Source organism: Microcaecilia unicolor, chromosome 1, assembly GCF_901765095.1.
Source record: "Microcaecilia unicolor chromosome 1, aMicUni1.1, whole genome shotgun sequence".
Lineage (NCBI taxonomy): Eukaryota > Metazoa > Chordata > Amphibia > Gymnophiona > Siphonopidae > Microcaecilia > Microcaecilia unicolor.
In genome coordinates this window covers 330,947,287-330,968,983 of record NC_044031.1, presented here as the reverse complement: position 1 = coordinate 330,968,983, position 21,697 = coordinate 330,947,287, and positions in this window count along the sequence as shown.

Below are 21,697 nucleotides of genomic sequence, written 5' to 3'. Positions count from 1 at the left end.
GACATGGGCGTGGCTACCAGATGGCCGGCTTTCGTGGATAATGGAAAAAAAAGCAGTATTTCGCCTAGTTTATTTGGTCCTTTTATTTTCACGACCAAGCCTCAAAAAGGTGCTCCAACTGACCAGATAACCACCTGAGGGAATGGGGGATGACCTCCCCGTACTCCCCCAATGGTCACCAACCCCCTCCCACACTAAAAAAAATACAAATCAAAACCTTTTTTTTTACCAGCCTGTATGCCAGTCTCAAATGTCATACCCAGCTCTCTGACAGCAGTATGCAGGTCCCTGGAGCAGTTTTTAATGGATGCAGTGCACTTCAGCTAGGCAGACCAAGGTCCATCCTCCCCTACCTGTTACACTTGTGGTGGTAAATGTTAAGCCCTCAACCCCCCCCCAAAAAAAACCCCACTCTACCCACATGTAGATGCCCCCCTTCACCCATAAGGGCTATGGTAATGGTGTCGAGTTGTGGGGAGTGGGATTGGGGGGGATTTGGAGGGCTCAGCACCCAAGGTAAGGGAGTTATGCACCTGGGAGCTTTTTTGGTATTTTAAAAATATTTTTAGAAATGCCTCCTAGGGTGCCCGGTTGGTGTCCTGGCATGTGAGGGGGACCAGTGCACTACAAATACTGGCTCCTCCCATGATCAAATGCCTTGGATTTCGCTGGGTTTGAGATGGCCGGCATTTTTTTCCATTATCGCTGAAAAACAAAACTGGCATTCTCAAACCAGGCGAACTCTGGCATTTGGCCGGGCTAAACTGTATTATCGAAAAAAAAGATGGCCAGCCACCTTTTTCGATAATACGGTTCCAGCCAGCTGTTGCGCCGCTACCAAAATACATCATTGACGATCTATTTCACCGGCAACGTTCGATTATGCCCCTTCACGTTACTATCTCTCTATAGGATAGGCACAGATAGAAGAATCTGTACATACCTATCAATATAACATTAAGTATCCTGTAAATATAATTTGGGGAAAGAGTGGAAAAGGGAGTTCCTTTTTGGGAATAACACCAGGAATACTTTGGATTGCTAATTTGCCATTTGCTGTTTGCCTGCTGCAAGAGTTCAAATAAAGGTTTTGCATTTGTTTGAGACTTTTTGAGTACTGCCTGGTTTATGGAAGAGAGAGAGCTGAGGGAACTGATCAACTTCAAAGTGTAAAGCACAGCCTCTCAAACCCTCAGATCTCTATTCCGGATCATTGACCCACACACAAGCTCGACTGCATATGTGCTGGAACTGATGAGTGAGGGGAGATTGGCCCTGATTGTGAAACTGAATTGAGATCTGTTTTGTGGCCTGGAGGCCTGGAGCCAGAGCTAGCACGCAGATGAATCGCAGCTTACATACATATGTATCATGCAACATTACTGCCATGTACACGTGTGAATGGACATCAAAAGATGTGGGCTTTGAATGTGGATGTGGTAGCCTGGCCCAGACTATAAGTATATAACCATTTTCCTGCCACTTGCATGTCTTTACCCTCTGTAGTCAAACAGAAGAAAAATAGCACCAAACAGACAATAGTCCAAGAAACTTTCAGATGAATTTTATTATGTGAATGAAACCCCTTGACTGGGGAACAGATTTTGTGGCCACATTTCATCTAAAAAGGCTGAAATTAGGGGTCATCATATACTCTGAAGTAGTAGATCAATGATGTCAGGATCTGTGATGTGCCAATTGTAACATCAACCAAAATACAGCATACTGTAATGTAATTAGCTCAAATTCTCTAATGATACCTGACAAATCTGCTACTGTTATACACCATCTATAATAATAATGTTAAATAATTTACTGTTCTCGAGAATTAAGGATATGGGGATTTGTTTGGCTCAGATAAAGACAACCCGAAGAAGGCTTTTCACATTTTCAGAGAACAGATACATTCTGAAGAGCAAAAGTAGATACATACCTCTACATGCATTGTAGATTATAGATTGTGGTTTTATTATATTTCTAAATTCAAACAGAATTAGTTTTTCTGAATAGGTTCTACTCCCACAAAACCATCAGCTATGTTAGTCAAACAGTAAATGTATACAGCAAGTGAAGCACTGACAAACAAATTGTGAATGTCAAGATTAAGCAGATTCCTGCTGTCAAGCAGATTTCCATGACAATGCTGCATATGAATTTTCTTATAGCAACTTATTACCAACCTGCTCAACATAAAGAAAAAAGGATTTTGGTCTTAGCAAGTGCTGCAGCTGATAATGCATGCATGGTACATTTTTACTCCTACAGACTGATAATTTTGTGTATTTTTAGATATGAACACCAGAAAATATTTAAGTGACTCATTTTCATTTCTATTATATGGCCATAAAATACAAAAAGAAAATACTGGAAGGATGGAAAACTACTTTTTAGTATACTAATTTGAAGCCAGATGTGATGCATGTGATAGTACGATATATTTCAGAAACGTTAATGGTCATACTCAACAATCATAAACACGTTTGCAACATTATTCAGGTCAGCTTGAAGAATATTTGGCAAGTTTGCATTTCTATTTGGGATTGTACAGTGTTAGTGAACGTATAGATGTCAGTAAATATGGAGATGTGCTGATGAGATCTTCAATGAAGTTTAGAAACTTTCCTTATCAATGCAAAGATGGCAATAAGCAATTTTAATGTCATTAGGTTTACTTGGACCCAGTGATCTTCCACTGAAGGAACAAGAAGGTAGTTTCTGCCCTCAGTCGGGATTTTCATCTCCCACTTTATATTTTATTATTACTACTACTACTACTACTTAACATTTCTAAAGAGCTGTCCGGGTTACGCTGCGCTGTACAATTTAACAAAGAAGGACAGTCCCTGCTCAAAGGAGCTTACATTCTAAAGGACAAAAAGTGCAGTCAATCAAATTGGGGCAGACTAGATTTCCTGAATGGAGGTATAATGGTTAGGTGCCGAAGGCGACATTGAAGAGGTGGGATTTGAGCAAGGATTTGAAGATGGGCAGGGAGGGGGCTTGGCGAATGGGCTCAGGGAGTGTATTCCAAGCATAGGGTGAGGCGAGGCAGAAAGGGTGGAGCCTGGAGTTGGCGGTGGTGGAGAAGGGTACTGAGAGGAGGGATTTGTCCTGTGAGCGGCGGTTACGGGTAGATGTAAGGGGAGATGAGGGTAGAGAGGTATTGAGGGGCTGCAGATCGCGTGCATTTGTAGGTTAGTAGGAGAAGCTTGAACTGTATGCGGTACCTGATTGGGAGCCAATGAAGAGACTTGAGGAGAGGGGTGATATGAACATATCGGTCAAGGCAGAAGATAAGACGCGCTGCAGAGTTCTGAACGGATTGAAGGGGGGATAGATGGTTAAGTGGGAGGCCGGTGAGGAGTAGGTTTGCAGTAGTCAAGGCGAGAGGTAATGAGAGAGTGGATGAGAGTTCGGGTGGTGTGCTCAGAGAGGAAGGGGCAAATTTTGCTGATGTTATAGAGGAAGAAGCGACAGGTCTTATTATCACATATTAATACTGCCCTACTTCAATAGAGGATTCATGATTGTTTACTACAAAATCTCACAATTCAGAATATACATCTCTTTATTCCTGGCTTCAACTGGTGTTTATTATTATTATTAGTAGTAGTAGTAGTAGTAGTAGTCGTTTCCATTGTGGCTTCTCACAACTCAGGTTCACCTCCTCCATCCTCTTGTACTAAGACCACACTTCCTACTGCAAGCTAGCCAGAGAAACTGTTGAGCATGGCCTTTCCTTTCACAAAAGGGAAGCCTATTTTAAAAGTTATTCTTACAGGTAGAATAGTTGTTTGCATGTAGAAATGTGATTTTATTGAACTCACTGCAATGAGGATATATCTTAAAGTCTATCTTCTTTTGGTTGCCAACTTAAAGTTAGACTAGGGTGGTGTAATACATGGGATTGAGGGTCAGCTGGGGATGGAATGAGTGGAATGTTTTGGCTGTAATTATGTGTTGATATTCTCTGTTATAGGAAACAGGCTAGTTGTTTAAGGGATGCCAGCATGTCTGGGAAAGGCACCTTCAGCCTGTGCAGGTCTGGGGGAGATATTCTCTGTTATGGGAAACAGGCTGGTTGTTTAAGGGATGCCAGCTTGTGCAAGTCTGGGAAAGGCACCTTCAGCCTATGCAGGTCTGGGGGAGTTATGAGCTAGCTCATCTTCACACGTACAGTTGTTTGTTTCACACTATAAAAGAGGGGGGAGCACGGGACTTTCTTTAGAAGCTTGCCTGGACATAGGGACACCTTGTTCAGTGAAGGGTATTTCCCTGCAATCTCTGAGGAGAGCCAGTGCTTCCTTGGTCAGGACCGGTCTTAGCAAGTGCGGGGCCCTATGCAGACCAATTTGGTGGGGCCCCATCCTAGCCCCGCCCCTATTCTAGCCTCACCCCCGCCCATTGATAAGATTATTCAGTTTTTAGAAAATTTTTTATTTATGAAATTTCAAATAAAAACAAATGAAGCTAAACTTGTACAGAAAAACTGATTGAAATAATAAGCACAATGCTATCATGAAACCCACCCTCCCAAGAAATTATCAGTTCAAGTCCACAATTAGTAGTTCAAATTCTCATAACCCCGGGGGATCAGAGGTGCGGACACACAATCTCTCCACTGCAAAACACTATACACAAACTTGTGCAAAAACACAGTCAGAACCTTACCAAACCATAACAGCACTAATTCCAAGGACAGGACAAGCTACAACCTTATGCATGGAAAGGCAGAACTGTAATTACACCAGGCTCTAAGACACCAATACACTACCTTGTGAAAAAAAAAGGGCTGCAAATACTACACGCTAGCAGGATACTGTACCTTGATCACACATGAAAAACACATGACACAACAAATATGAAGGCAAAATACTGAATGGAAAGTTACCTCAAGAAGTCAGACTCAGCATGCAGCAATACTAGAAAAATTGAAACTTACATGCAAAATATCACAGATGCACATTTCTAAAAGCTGACATATTCCAATTAATAAATTCTGAATAAAATACTTTTTTTCTACCTTTGTTGTCTGATCATTTAGTTTTTCTATTCGCTTTGGTCCCAGTGTCTTCTGTTTTATGCAGTGTCTTCTTTCCGTTTGATATTTTTTCTCTCACCGTGTCCACCATCCTCCTGTGTCCTTATGTGTTCTGTCTACCATCTGTAGCCCCCTGTCCCTATCCTTTCTCCAGTTTCAGCATCTGCCTTCAAAGTGTTCCGATCCAACCCTTAAATTCAACAATTTTCCCTCCATCCACATCCAGCATTTCTCCTCTCTCCCCTCCACTCCATTTCCAGCAATTTCTCCTCTCCCTGGGCCCTGCCATCCCATCCAAGTCCATCCTTGGCCCTCTCTACCCTTCTCTCCTCCATCCACATCCAGCAATTCTCCTCTCTCCCCTCCCCTCCATTTCCAGCAATTTCTCCTCTCTCTGGGCCCTGCCATCCCATCCAAATCCATCCTTGGCCCTCTCTGCCCTTCCCTCCTCCATCCACATCCAGCAATTCTCCTCTCTCCCCTCCCCTCCATTTCCAGCAATTTCTCCTCTCCCTGGGCCCTGCCCTCCCATCTGTTCCTCTCTCCCCTGCCCCCCTCCATTCACCCATGTATCTAGCAATTCCCCTCTCTCCCTGAGCCCTGCCATCCCATCCATGTCCCTCTTTCCCCTACCCACCCTCTTCTCTCCCCCACGATCGATCATCGATCCCTTTCTTTTTTTGCTTTTAAATTTACCTCCAGTCCGGCAGCGTCAGTGAAAGCGCTCCCAGCCAGTAAAAGCGCTTCTCTTCGCTGTGTTCCGCCTTCTTCTTCATGAGAATATCTTCAATTAAGTTTTTGTCCATTTCTTCTGACTCTGAAGGAGGCCTGAATATCACACCAATGTAAATACATTTTCCATTCCCTCTTTCCAGTTTAACCGACAGCAAACCAATTCTTCAGTTCAACAGAAGATGGAGTTGGGGGGGGGGGGTGATTTTGTAGGTGGTAATATGTGTCCAGCTGTCCTCTTTCTCCATGAGATCTCTTCTCCCTTTGCTGGAGATCCACAATGTTTCAACATGCATCTCTGGGATGAATTTCTGGCTGTTACTGATGATTCTCAGTCTTGCCACCTCCTCTAGCAGTTGTCATACTTCTTTCATGAGGGATTCAATGCATATACATTTATCATAGGAAACCAGATCCTTGCCTTAGGCTAAGCATTCAGTCTGGACAGAGGCAGAAGCTGTAATAAGAGCAGCAGCTTTAGGTGTATGATGTTTCTTTGCCGTACTTCAACTATAGGAGGTTAATGTACCCCTGGATAAAAAGAAAAAAGAGAAATGCCTACCCAAGCTCCAACTCTATTATTCTTTCACCTGTTTTGTAAGTTACAAAAGCAGGTAGTTTTGCTATGAGGTCTAAGAACCTGTTCAGATTTACTTTGTGTATGTAGTTCAATGTACTTCCTTGCCTATTATTGGGATATACAGTGATTTTGATTTATTATAAGCTAATATCCTTCTATTAGATGTATATGAAAAGTAGCAAACCTGTGTTACTTATATATACTATATGTATGTATCTATGGATCTATATATGTTATAAAGAGATCCTTTAAAGTAGGAAAATCACCTGATAAAAAGCAGAAAGCCGAAGAGTCCCTGCAATCAAATCATTTGCTCTCACAAATGACTATAATATGGATAGAATTAATTGTAGGAGATAGACAGTGGATTAGGCAAACTATATGGGAAGTGTGACCCTTGGGGGGGGGGAGGGGGTTGAGGGGCAGGGTGGGAGGGTCTAAACAACCACAGGTCTGTAGAATATGTTAGCTGTCAAACCTATCTCCAAATGCTGTTCTAAACCACCTTACTACTACTCTACTTTGAAAGAAAAGCCTGCCTCCAAGATCAGGTAACTACTTTAGAGAAAAAGGTTGGGGAGGGGTCAGAACACCTATACAAATAACTTTAAAGTCTCAAAGGCACAGATAAATTGTCTGAATAATACCAAACCAGTGCTAACAATCTATATCAGTGAAAGACAATTTGAATTTATTTTTTTATATATAGAGAGGAAAAGTATAGAGAATAAGAACAGAAAGCCAGGAGTTTCAGGCAGATAAATAAAATATGCAGATATCTGGCTTAGCTTGATAGGGCCCAGCATCAGCATCAGCAGGCTTGATTCCACAGCTTTGTGGCCCATAATGCACAGTAGAAAGGCAAGGCTTTTTTCAGAAAAAGAAAGACACACCTGCCTCCAAGATCAGGTAACAACTTTAGAGGGCTCAGAAGGCTAATACAAATAACTTTTAAAGTCTCAAAAACATAGATATATCTCTGATTATTACCAAACCAGTGCTAACATGTGAGCAAAGGCAGTTAGGCACATAAATCCCAATATTCTATAACATCACGCCCCTGACTTGCCGATGCCCCTCCTATTGCCACAACCCCTTTGGAGTTACGCACTATGAAGTTGAGTTGCATATCTTATAGAGTAGAGGGCGTAAGGCAACCCTATATGTAACCTTGAATTACTGCCAATTAAGTGCTTGTTAACTCCATTCATTTAAATCAAGGATTTAAAATCAATCCTTAATTGAAACAATAAAAGACCTTTCTTTTTTCAAGTATTTAACACAATCCTTTGTTGAAATAACAAAGGACCCAACAAGGGCCGTATGCATCAGAAGTCCACAATATTTACAAGAAGGCCAAAAATGCACAATTAAAATACAAATACAGTATCAAAAACAAAGGTTAAGTGAAGGAGACTAAAAAAGAATTAGTTGTTAAATTGTGACACTAAAAATTTAAGAAAATATTCACTAATTAATGCTTAATAATGGACAATGAATCCATTAGTTATGTATATAACTTAGACACTCTTTTACCAAGCTGCACTAATTCAGTAGTAACCAGGAAACACATTCAGCTGCCCGATTACCATCTTTAAGCCCCCAGTGCTGTGCTAAAAAAAATGTAAATTATTTTTTAAGCGCTAGAAATGGTGTGTGACACACACCAGCACTACTGCCGGGCTCCTGCAGTAGACCAGTGGTAGGGTCAATTTGCCAAGTGACATTGACATGGTAGCCCTACCGCGGCTTCATAAAAGGGCCCCTACAAGAATATGCAAATGTTCAAATGGATATATATGTATATTTGGATGATCTAAAAAAATTAAACGTATGTCAATTAGAATTCATTTACCAAATGTGTATACAAGTGTACATAAATCACCATACATTTAAACTACATATAAATAAATAAAATGCTTAAGATATATCCCATAATGCATAATAATATATAAATATTGAAATCATAAATATGTAAAAGGTCATTAAAATAACTTAGCCATATATCAAATATAAAATACTTATAGTTTAGGACTAGTATATAACAGTATCTCAAATAATAAATACATATTATCAAAATCATTCCTCCCAAAACATCTAAAAAATCTTGAATTCATAAATACAAGGAAACCATCCAGCTCATTTTCAAAAGTGATCGCCGGCCATCTTCCGACATAAATCAGGAGATGTCCGGCGATCTCCTGAACCCGGGCAAATCGGTATAATCGAAAGCTGATTTTGGCCGAGTTCAACTGCTTTCATTCACGGAGCCGACGAAACATCAAGGGGGCGTGTCGGTACGGTAGTGAAGGCAGGACAGGGGAGGGACAGGGGCGTGCTCACGAGATGGCCGACTTCACCCAATAATGAAAAAAAAAGCCAGGCTTATAGAGCATTTCGCCAGCTGTACTTAGTCCCTTTTTTTCACGACCAAGCTTCAAAAAGGAGCCCCAACTCACCAAATGACCACCGGAGGGAATAGGGGGTTGACCTCCCCTTACTACCCCAGTGGTCACCAACCCCCTCCCACCCCCCAAAAAATGTTAAAAACATTTCTTTGCCAGCCTCTGTGCCAGCCTGAAATGTCAAACCCAGCTCCATGACAGCAGTATGCAGGTCCCGAGCAGTTTTTAGTGGGTGCAGTGCACTTCAGACAGGTGGACCCAGGCCCACCCCCCCCGATACACTTGTGGTGGTAAATGGGAGCCCTCCAAAACCCCCCAAAACCTACTGTACTCACATGTAGGTGCCCCCCTTCACCCATAAGGGCTTTGGTAATGGTGTAGAGTTTGGGGGAGTGGGTTTTGGGGGGATTTGGGGGGGGGGGCTCAGCACCCAAGGTAAGGGAGCTATACACCTGGGAGTTTTTTTTTTTTTTTTCAAATTTTTAGACGTGCCCCCTAGGGTGCCCGGTTGGTGTCCTGGCATGTCAGGGGGACCAGTGCACTACAAATGCTGGCTCCTCCCACGACCAAATGCCTTGGATTTGGCCAGGTTTGAGATCACCGGCATTATTTTCCATTATGGCCGAAAACCGATGCCGGCCATCTCAAACCCGGCGAACTCTGACATTTGGCTGGGCCCAACCGTATTAGCGGAAAAAAAAGATGGTCGGCCGTCTCCGTCCACTTACAGCGCCGGCCCCGAAGATGGCTGGCCAGCTATTTGGCCGGCCCCGTTCGATTATGCCCCTCCATATGACACAACTATGAATAAATTAACATTTAGAAGTGAAAATATGTTCAGAAACTAAAATATAAATTATATTTAAAAAAGAGAAAATACACTAATTAATGTAATACATCATATCTGTGTGAAGCAATATAGTGTTTAAAACTCTTGTATCAAATCAGAAAAGGGGGATCTCTAAATATTTCCAAATTACAAATATAGGGCCCTGTTTACTAAGATGCACTAGCATTTTTAGTGCATGCTAAAATTAGTGTTTGCTAAACGCTAGAGACACCTATATATTCCTATGGGTGTCTTTAGTGTTAGCGCATGCTATTTTTAGTGTGTACTAAAAACACTTTTACCAAGCATTGGTAAGCACTATGCATGCTTACCACATGCTAAAAACGTACTACCATGGAATATGCTCAGGAATCCTGTAGTAGTTCTGGGATCAGCATGCACCAATCCTGTACTAAAAAATATAACTACTGGTATCGTACTCAAAAAGTGATTGGAAAGTAGGATATGTGTAAAAATATCTATCTATCTATCTGTAGTGTAAGGACCCAAGGTCACCACACGTGAGCTATGTCAGCAAGGGGAAAATATTATTCCATCTATGGTGCTAAAACCTTGAACTTACGAAAAGAAACTAAAATCAAAAGCTGAGGGTCCCTTTTACTAAGCAGCAGTAAGCACTAATGTATGCTTACCTCACGCTAAAAGGCACTACCCCACGATGCGCTCAGGCATTCCTCAGTAGTTCTGGGATCGGCTTGCACCAATCCTGCTCTAAAAATATAAAATATTGTTTTAGCCTGGGGGTGTGGGGGCAGAGATTATCAATGCCCTGCATTAATTCAGTTAGTGCAGGCAAATTGCCATTTGCTGCCAATTAGCAATAATACAAAAGGGAAAAATCACCAAAGTGGAGGAACAAGACAACCACTACAGTAATGAAACAGGATATAGGAGAGTAGGGTGTGTGATGATTCTTCCAATACTGTGACAAAGAGAGGGAACCAAGTACAGAAAAAGACCAAGCAAAAAAAAAAAAAAACAGCACAAATGGCCTTTAAAAACAAAAGGGAACACAGTTCTTTCATTAAAATAATTCTTTAATAGTGAACTTTGATTGAAGAAAAACCTGACACTGCATTTTATCCAGAGACCCCTGACGCAGGTGCGGTAGCACCGAAACACGGCCCGTGTCGGGTTTTTCTTCAATCAAAGTTCACTATTAAAGGATTATTTTAATGAAAGAACTGTGTTCCCTTTTGTTTTTAAAGGCCCTTTGTGCTGTTTTTTTTTTTGCTTGATTCTTCCAATACAACACCAAGAGATCATGAAATTCCACAGTTAAGTATTTATTGTTGTAAGAACACCACTTAGACTTAAGATGGAGCTGTGTTTTGGCATACCCACCTGCTTCAGGAGTCTGTAGGTGTGTAATCTCTGGTCTTGTGATTAAAGCAGTGATTTATTTAAAAATTTTCTATATGTAATACCTTAAAGAAACACACGCCTTCTTTGCTCAAAAGCTGTCCTAAATTAGGCTGTTTAGCTATAGGGGTGCTGACACTGAATATCAGGCCAACAAGTGATAATTTTTTTTTTCCAAAAAAGCACCTGAGCCCCACCCTCCTCCAACACTGCCCCTTCTTTCCATCCCCCCTCCCCCAGCCCACAGAGAGAGGTCATAAGAACATATGAATAGCCATAGTGGGTCAGACCAATGGTCCATCTAACTCAGTATCTTGCTTCAGATAGTGGCCAATCCAGGTCATAAGTACCTGGCAGAAACCCAATTAGTAGCAACATTCCATGCTACCTATCCTGGGGCAAGCAGTGGATTACCCAAAGTCCATTTCTATAGCAAACTATAGACTTTTCCTCCAGGAACTTGTCCAAACCTTTTTGTAAAAACACAGATATGCTAACAGCTGTTACCACATCCTCTGGCAATGATTTTCAGAGTGTAACTATTCTTTAAGTAAAAAAAAAAATATTTCCTCCTATTTGTTTTAAATGTATTTTGGACAGGAGCTGCAAGGGGTAGGAGCAGGGGGCTGTATCTCCGCTGGATCACCAGGAATATAAGTAGGCCCGTGAGGAGTGACTGCGTAGATTGTGGGGGGATCTTTCAGGGGATTATTGCTGTGGGCTTAGGGAAGGGGAGGGAAAGATGGGGCATTGTCGTGGGAGGGAGGAGGCTCGGGAGCTCTTTTAAAAAATATGTGCTGGCCCTGACCTGATTATTCAGCTGTGGATGAATAACTCTTATGCTGGCCTCAACTGTAAATCAGCTGGGTCTGCATAAGCTCTGGCACCTAGCCCACCCGGTTAACCCTAATATTCAGTGCTAGAACCCAGACATGGTACAGCACTGAATATCAGGGGATAATTTAGCAGGTGACAATCAACATAAAAAAAAAAGCTGATAGCCGCTGGCTGTATCGAGTGGTGTGTTTCAGAGGATTGAAAAAGAGTTTTGTTGAAGCACTTGAATGAGAGAACAGCTTAACATTTTACACCAACTGGCTAAAAGCCAGAAAACAGGGAAACATGGCTCTGTTCCCTGAAATCTTGATTGGCATATTTAATCACAACTGGCTGAATCTGTACTTTTAAGTTGTGATTTTGAGACCCTGGACTCCTAAAGACTTCAAAGTGAAAATCTTACTTTTGGACTTATCTCTTAATAAACAGTGAATTTGTCATTGCTTAGTTTTGAACTTATTGAACTAGTCAAGAAGAATATGGAGCTACCCCCTATAGATTCCTATGGGTTTTCCCATGAATGATGTCCTTTCCTGGATGATGGGCACAATCTTCCTTTTACAATATGTATACCCTAGAGAGGAAGGACAGAGGGGTAAGATAGACACCGTTAAATGCTTGTAAGCAATTATATTGAGCAAAGAAGCCTTTAAAGCTCTAGAACTAGAGGATATAATATGAAAGTACAGGAAGGCAGAGTCAAAAACAATATCAGGAAATATTTTCTTCTCACAGAGAGGGTGGTGGATGCCTGAAATACCCTCCCAAAAGAGTTGGTGGAAGGTAACATGGTGCAGGAATTCAAAAAAGAGTGGGATTTACACAATGGATCCCTGACAGGTAAGAAAATATAAACCAAACATAGAGAACTTTTGCACTTCTAAGAAATAATGGGAAAAAGAACCTGCAATGTGCAGCCGGTACAAACCCAGCAACCCAAGTATAGGGAAAGTAACTTATACTTTCTTTTAAAAAAGCTCTTAATCAATGTGTCTCTTCCACTCTCAGTACCACATTAAGATTTTTCCAACCAGCATGTGCACTGAGATCTTCTCAGAAGATGATGCTTGTTATATCATCTTATTGTATGGTGCAATTATAAGAGTATAGTTTATCTATCTTCTTTATTATTGGTCCTAAACTGTGGAACACTCTGCTCTTTTAAGCTCAGCTCTGTGATATAGTATCCAGTTTAAGGAGTTGAAGACCTATCTTGTCCATTAAACCTATGGGATGCATGAGTGAAGAAAGTTATGTTTTTATTTAGTACATGGTTGAAACAAGATACTTACATTGTTTTTGTGTCAGTGTAGTAAGGTTGACTGGCTATTAGTCTTTATTTTGTTTTTTTTGTAATTTTAAGCAGTGTACTCTGCTTAGATTTATTAGATAATGTGGATTATAAATAAAATTATATTTTTATTATTATTATGCTTGCGTTGCTGGGGTTGTATCTGTGGAGCAGTGCATGTTACTTTCCCCATGCAACAACATATTTGGTTTTAAAGGGGAAAATCTAGATTCTAGCAAAAATCATTAGTGAGTAAATTAGATTATTTGTTTCTAGGCATTTAAACTAGAAGGTGGAGGTGGCATTTGGAAGCAGCTCAATTCAGGTAGTCATCCCCAGCAAAAGACAAGCTGTGACAGTAGTAAAGAAAACAATGAAAACAACAATCTTAGCAATTCACTTCTTAACAATACTGTAGAAGACGAGACTAAACAAAAACTATACAGAAGATGAGAGTGCCACTGAAATGTAGCTGGAAAGCAATAACCACATTCAGTATAAGCAACAAAGTTCATGATCTGCAAGCCCTGATGGTAGATGTTGTTGCTATCATGGAGACATGGTTCAATGACTCCCATGAATGGGATGCAAACATACCAGGCTATACTCTATTTAGGAAGAATAGAAATGGTTGAAAAGGTGGAGGAGTAGCTCTATATATGAGAAAAAATATCAAAGTGTCTAAAATGCAGGGGGCCTATGGAAAGGAAGAAGTGATATGGATCACCTTGAAAAGAGAAGATGGAACCTCTATCCATATGGGTGTTGAATACAGACCTCTGACACAATCGAAGCAGCTTGATAAAAATCTGGTTGTAGATGTCCAAAAGTTGGGAAAGGAAGGGGAAGTGCTATTAATGGGAGATTTCAACTTAACAAATGTTGACTGGAAAGTACCATCTGTGTATTAGAATTGTGAGTGTTCAACAAAATAGTAAGTCCCTAGGCCATGGAGCTCTGAACCAGAGAGAACTCCAAAATTCGCAGACAGTGTGACCAGCAGGGCATATCAGACACTGGAACTCCAGGAAAGGAAGCCTGACATGGAAAACTGAAGATCAGGAGACATGAACCTCGGGGTGCAGTCCAGATCATAGGAATTAAGAGTAGGAGACCAGAACTCAGGAGCAGAATTGCAGAAGCCTGGAACTTGCAAACAGATGAAGGCTGGACCTCAGGAACAGCTGAAGGCTGGACCTCAGGAACAAACCTTTAGATGACTGGAATTCAGGAATAGCTGAAGACTGGAACTCAGGAGCAGCTGAAGACTGGAACTCAAGAACAAGGCTGCAGATAACTGGAACTCAGGAACAAGGCTGCAGATGACTGGCATATCCGGAAAAGCAGAAGACTGGAACTCAGGAACAGCTGAAGATTCAGGAACAAGGTTGGCAACCACAGGCAGCAGAGCTGAAAGTGTTGCAGAGGTGTTGACTGAGAGTGGGGAACTATGGGAAATACCTCCCAGTCTGGAAGAGGGCCCAGTGAGAATTCCTTCCATGGTCCACAAAGCTGTATTTTTGGCACATGCCCATGCCCTTGAGTCCCACTATCAGTGAAGCAATGCATCCTCAACACCAGTGAGGAGAGCGCCATCAGGCTGCGATAACCCCCTCCCCCCGGACAGTAAGGTGGTAGGGCTGTCGAAAAGAAATTGAACGATCATGGATGCCTTTCAAAGTGATCTGCTCAGACAAATGATGATGGAACCTATGACGGAAGGATCAGTGCTGGATCTGGTGCTCACAAATGGGGAAAGTGTGTCTAATGTCTGAGTGTGTGCCCACCTGAGCAGTAGAGATCATCAAATGGTTTGGTTTGATATAACAGGTAAAACAGAGAGTAGCCACTGAAAACTCAAAGTCCTGGATTTCAAACATGCTGACTTTAATAAAATGGGGGCGTACCTGAAGAAAGAGCTGATGAGATGTGAGGACATACAAAAAGTGGTAAGACAGTGGTCCAGACTGAAAAGAGTTATAAAAATAACTAATGACCTTTACATGAGGAGAGTAAATAAAAGCAAGAAAAAAAAGGAAAATGCTATAGTTCTCCAAACAAGTGGTTGACAAAATAAAGGCAAAAGAGTTGGCATTCATGAAATATAGAAAAACTAAAGAAAAAGAACACAGAAAAGAATACTGGATGAAACTGAAAGAAGTGAAGAGAGATATATATCTTGCTAAAGCACAAGTGGTAGAACAAATGACTAGAAATGTAAGGAGGAGTAACAAAACATTATTTCAGGTATATTAGTGAAAGGAGAAAGGGAAAAAATAGAATTGTGAGAATGAAAGATGCTGTGGGCTATGTGGCAAGTGATGAGAAATAAATGAAACTATTCAACAAATAATTCTGTTCTGTGTTTATGGAAGAAAATCCTGGAGAAGGACCATGATTGGCTGGCAAATATTCATATGAGAATGGAGTCAATATCATACCATTCATGGAAGAAAATATTTATGAACAATTGGAAAAATTGAAGGTGGACAAAGCCGTGAGACCGGACAGGATCCATCCCAGAATATTGAGGGAGCTTAGGGAGATTCTGGCGGGTCCTCAAAGACTTATTAGATACTTGGAGATGGGAGAGGTTCCATGGGATTGGAGAAGAGCAGATGTGGCCCCCTCTTCACAAAAGTGGTGACAGAGAAGAAGTGGGAAACTTCAGGCTGGTAAACCTCACTTTGATTATTGGAAAAGTAATGTAATGCTGAAGGAAAATTTCCTGGAATCCAATGAGTTACAAGATCTAAGGCAACATGGTTATATACAGTTGAAGATTTCCAGCATAATTGCAATTCATGAGTAATTTTAAATAAAAATGTTATGCTAATTTTCACAGAGATCCTTCCCAAGAATCTCTTGTATGAGCTACAGAAGAGGACAAAATAGCATCAGGCTTATTTTCGAAAGAGGACGCCCATCTTTCGGCACAAATCGGAAGATGGGCGTCCTTCTCTCAGGGTCGAAAGTCGATTTTGGGCATCCTCAACTGCTTTCCGTTGCGGGGATAACCAAAGTTCCCGAGAGTATGTCAGAAGCGTAGCGAAGGCGGGACTGGGGCGTGCTTAACACATGGGCGTCCTCGGCCGATAATGGAAAAAAGAAGGGCATCTCTGATGAACACTTGGCTAACATTACTTGGTCCATTTTTTCTTGCGCCCAAGCCTCAAAAAGGTGCCCGAACTGACCAGATGACCACCGGAGGGAATCAGGGATGACATCCCCTTACTGCCTAAGTGATCACTAACCCCCTCCCAACCTAAAAAAAAAACTTTAAAAATATTTTTTGCCATCCTCTATGCCAGCCTCAAATGCCATACCCAGCTCCCTGACAGCAGTATGCAGGTCCCTTGAGCAGTTTTAGTGTGTACTGTAGTGCACTTCAGGCAGGCGGACCCAGGCCCATCCCCCCTACCTGTTACACTTGCGGTGGTAAATGTCAGCCCTTCAAAACCCACCAGAAACCCACTGTACCCACATGTAGGTGCCCCCTTCACCCCTTAGGGCTATGGTAGTGGTGTACAGTTGTGGGGAGTGGATTTGGGGGGGGGGGTTGGGGGGCTCAGCACACAAGGTAAGGGAGCTGTGCACCTGGAGCAATTTATGAAGTCCACTGCAGTGCCCCCTAGGGTGCCCGGTTGGTGTCCTGGCATTTGAAGAGGACCAGTGTACAATGAATGCTGGCTCCTCCCACGACCAAATGGCTTAGATTTGGTCATTTCTGAGATGGGTGTCCTCAGTTTCCATTATCGCCGAAAACCGGGGACAACCATCTCTAAGATTGACCTAAATGTTGAGATATGGGCGTCCCCAACTGTATTATTGAAATGTAAAATGGACGCCCTTTCTTGTTTCAATAATACGGGTTTCCCCGCCCCTTCGCAGGGACGTCTTGCAAGGACGCCCTCAGGAAAACTTCAGCGCCCCGTTCGATTATGCCCCTCCATGTGTACTATTAAGAGTCTCAGATATGTTCATTGATTTACTCCTATATGTGCAGGCTTTGGAAGTCCATGAGTACTAATAGCCAAGCAGAGGAGGGACATCTTATGACAGGGTGATATAGAGGCATATTTTCAAAGCACTTAGACTTACAAAGTTATGTGGAGGGGCATTTTCGATATGACATCTAAATCTGAATTTGGACATTTTACACAAAACGTCCAAATTCTGAACAGGAAAGAAGATTATTTTAAACAAAAAAAAAAAAACCATCTATCTTTTCCTTTCGAAAATACAGTTTTGAAAAACGTTTTGTGATTTGGAAGTTTTGTTTTTCAGTCCATTTTCGAACAAAAAAACATCCAAATGCAAAACGCACAAAATCAAGCCATTAGGATATAGACCATAAGAAAAGTTTCAGTCACAAGAAAGCATTCATAGAGGATAACAAAATTCAAACTGTTGTAAAATCAGTCCTGTTACACTTGTGGAGGAAACTGTGAGCCCTCCAAAACTCACCAGAAAACCACTGTACCCACATATAGGTGCCCCGTTCACCCATAAGGGCTATGGTAGTGGTGTATAGTTGGGGGTAGTGGGTTTTAGGTAGGTTTTTGGGGCTTAGCAAATAAGGTATGGGAGCAATGGTCAGATGTGTACCTGAGAATATTTTACGAAGTCCACTGCAGTGCCCCCTAGGGTGTCCTATTGCTTTCCTGGGATCTCACTTTTTCATTACTTGTAATTATGCCAATAAAATGCAAAGCTTCATTAAATGCTGAGATTCAGAGAAAGCATATTATAATGATATATATTTTAATGGCAGTCCTTTCAGTTTCAATGTGCATCTGCTAGCCTGCCTCACATTTTCTATGGGCTGTGCATATCCTGAGATAATGAATGCCATTGCTTGATCTTGATTAGATGTTTATTACTATCTAAAACCAATAGAGAGATGCAGAAAATCTGTGACTATCTGACTTTTGCTTGGCCATGCTGTTGTTAAGCCTTAAGAAAACGCAATATTGCTAAATATACTAAGGTTTATGCACTAAAGCACAGAACATGGTAACAGCAGTAAACAATATTTAATCATCTGAAGTACAATACAAGCAGATTATGTGATTAATGTACACTTGATGCAGATCTCAATTATGCAACCTGATCTATTAATTATGCATTTGTTACCAGGAAGCCCTATTCAGCAATGTATTTTTTCCTATTTTAATCGGTTGATTTTTGCCTGTTTTTTCTCCCTCCCCTTCTCTCTTTGCTTACGGTACTAATATTGCTCTGATACATAAGATATATGAAACCCATTTCACACAATACATTGAGATCAGAATTCAGATCAGGATGTGCCCAGTTCCAGCAGTATTTCACAAAAAGGTTTTGCCGAACATGGAACCTTTTGAAAAGTACCTATAATGACATGCAGGAGTACACATGTGTTTTGCCAGTATGTAAAGGAGGAAATGCCATTATATAAATATACACCTGAAAAAAAAAACAGCAGGAACCTTGCAGCTTTCACGTGAAAGTGGCAAAATGTCAACTAAGTGGTGTTGCTTCCATATGTAGCTGTCACATTTTATGAATCCATAAGTCCAGCCAATTAAGCAGTGAGAACACATTTTTAAAAAAAAATTCTTCATTTTGGAGGTAGAAATAAACAACAGAGGATTAAGGAGAATTGTTTTCTCAAAAGGTGTATTTCCTTTGTAAAATGGGGAATTTATGTCTAGATTTTTGTCCCACCCGTGGCATGCCCAAACTATCCCCCCTTCAAATTAATGCCAACCAGGGGCGTATCTGAAATCCGGCGGTAGGGGGGGGCCAGAGCCAGAGAGGGGGGGGCACATTTTTGCCTCCCTTCCCCCCCGCCGCCGCCGCCTCTGCCTCTCTCCACCCCCCTCCCCGCCGTCAACCCTCCCCCGCTGCTTACTTTTGCTAGCGGGGGGCCCCAACCCCTGCCAGCCGAGGTCCAACCCGCAGTCTTCATATTTCGTCTTCCTCTGTGGCCATGCTGCAAGGAATTAACACTGCAGTGCTGCTTCATTGAATCCAGTTTGGAGTCTGACGTCGCAGCACGTTGTACGCGCGTACAACGTGCTGCGACGTCAGACTCCGAACTGGATTCAGCGAATTAGCACTGCAGCGTTAATTCCTTGCAGCATGGCCACGGAGGAAGACGAAATATGAAGACTGCGGGTCGGACCTCGGCTGGCGGGGGTTTTTGGACACACGTAACGGACACACGCCAAGTGGCATTTGGCACGTGTAGGTCATTACCTCCCGGTTACCGCGTGAGTCTTTACTTCTAGGTCTATGACTGGTGGTAAGGTCTCAGATCCAAAATGGACATGTGGCAATTTTCATTTTGCCGCATGGCCATTTTCAGCAAAAATTAAAAAAGGCCTTTTCTACAGGCACGCTAAAAAATTGATCGGCGTGCACCCAAAACCCGTGCCTACACTACTGCAAGCCATTTTTCAGCGCACCTTTGTAAAAGTACCCCTGAACTAGTTAAGGCTCTGAGTGGGCAATTATATAACCTAACTGCTAACATTTATGAGCACATTATGAGCTAAATTCTATATATGATGTCCCCCAAAAAATCAGTTCTGAAAAAAAAGTGTTATTCTATAAGTCACATGAAAATTGGGCGCAGTTTAAAGAATAGCACTTACACCTGGGAATTGTGCCTAACTTTAGGTATGGCTACTTGCACCAACAGAGACGTTGTGCAAATGTACATGCCTACATTAGTCACGTATCCCTATTATTCTACAACAATATGTATTCTATGAACACCCCCATTCTGCCCAAGACCCTCCCATTTCCATGCCCCCTTTTTCAAATCATGTGTAAAATTTAGGCATAGATCCCACACCTAAATCTGCACAAGCAAAGTTCAATTAAATTTCATTAGTGCCAATAATTGCTTGTTAAAAAGCCCATTATTAGTGCTAATTAGCTTGTTATTTAATTAAATTGCACACACAAATTGGGCACATATCCAAATTCGTCGGCACAATTTTTGACGACTTTCACAGAATTAGGGAGTACGTGCACAAATATGTAGACTGCTAACATATAGATATTTATGAGCACATCTATGCACTTACATGCTAGCATGACACCTAAACACTATTCTGCAAATATTGGAATAATTTACATTGTGTGTATTTGCAAGGAGGGGAATACACAGATGTGGAGCACAGGTGGACATAGATGACACTTGCACTGATGCACATAACTTAAAGAATGATGTAAATTATATGCATCTTTGCTGTATTTAGGTGTTCTTATTTATGCCAACTCTATTGCTCGCATAAGGGCGAGCTCCTAAATGTTAGGTGTGTCAATACTTGTATTTAGTTTAGCTCACACCTCTCAGTAGTAGCTCAAGGTGAGTTATATTCAAGTACAGTAGGTATTATCCCTTTCTCTGGAGGGTTTACAGTCTATGGGGCCCTTTTACAGAGGTGCGTAGGTGCCTACATGTGTCCAACGCACGTCAAATTGGCTCGGTAAATCTATTTTTGGCATGTGCCCAAAACACTCAGTAGAAAATATTTTCTATTTTCTACTACATGGTGCTTACCCGGTGGTAATCTGCAGTTGACGCGTGTTGAATGCTTACCGCCTGGTTAGCACATGAGACCTTACTGCTAAGTCAATGGGTGGTGGTAAGGTCTCAGACCAAAAATGGATGTGCGTTGGTTTTAATTTTGCCACACATCTATTTTCCGGCACAAAAATAAATGCCTTTTTTCCAGGCGCACTAGGGAAATTGACCAGTGTGCGTCCAAAACACATGCCTACACCAGTACTGGCTACTTTTAGGTGCACCTTAGTAAAAGGGCCTCTAAGTTTGCACCAGAGGCAATAGAGGGTTAAATGACTTGCTTATAATCACAAAGAGAAGCTGTAGAATTAAAATCAGACTTCCCACTTTGTCAACTGAAAGCTCTAATTACTAGGCTACTCCTCCACTATTGAGTTACACTATGGTTTATTCAATCTTTTGATACCACTTTTGGTAAATTTTATGACAAAGCGGTATATATTTCATACAATAAAGGAATAAGGTAAAAAAAAGAAATCCATTACTGGGATAGGACAGATCCTAACCACAATCAACCAAAAGATAACTACACAAGGTTCAGAACCTATCAAATAGAATCACACAGTGTAGGTTAAAAAAAAAAGCATGCAGAAACTGTATCGAAACATAGACAAGTATTTCTATAAGGAAACCTAGGCTTCTGGGTTTCTTTAAAAAATAGGCTCATATCATGCACCCGTAGGGTGCCTAAATGGATGATCCCTCTTAATGGTCTATGGATGTCATTGTTTGGAAGTTTACGTCTCCTAAAGAGACATCTTATTTACTTTCTTCTGGGTTATTCTCAAAGATTGATTTATGTATAGCTACAAAAATAGAAACACACCAGATAATAAACATTTTTAATTTAAAAAATCTATGCATTGGTTCATGCCCCAATACTGTCTCTTTGACAAACAGGAAAAAAAATATATTCATTCATTCATTCATTCATTTGAGTATTTATATACTACTTAGACCTAAGCGGTTTACAGCTTCACTTTACAGGTACTGGGTCTGTCCCTATTGGGCTCACATTCT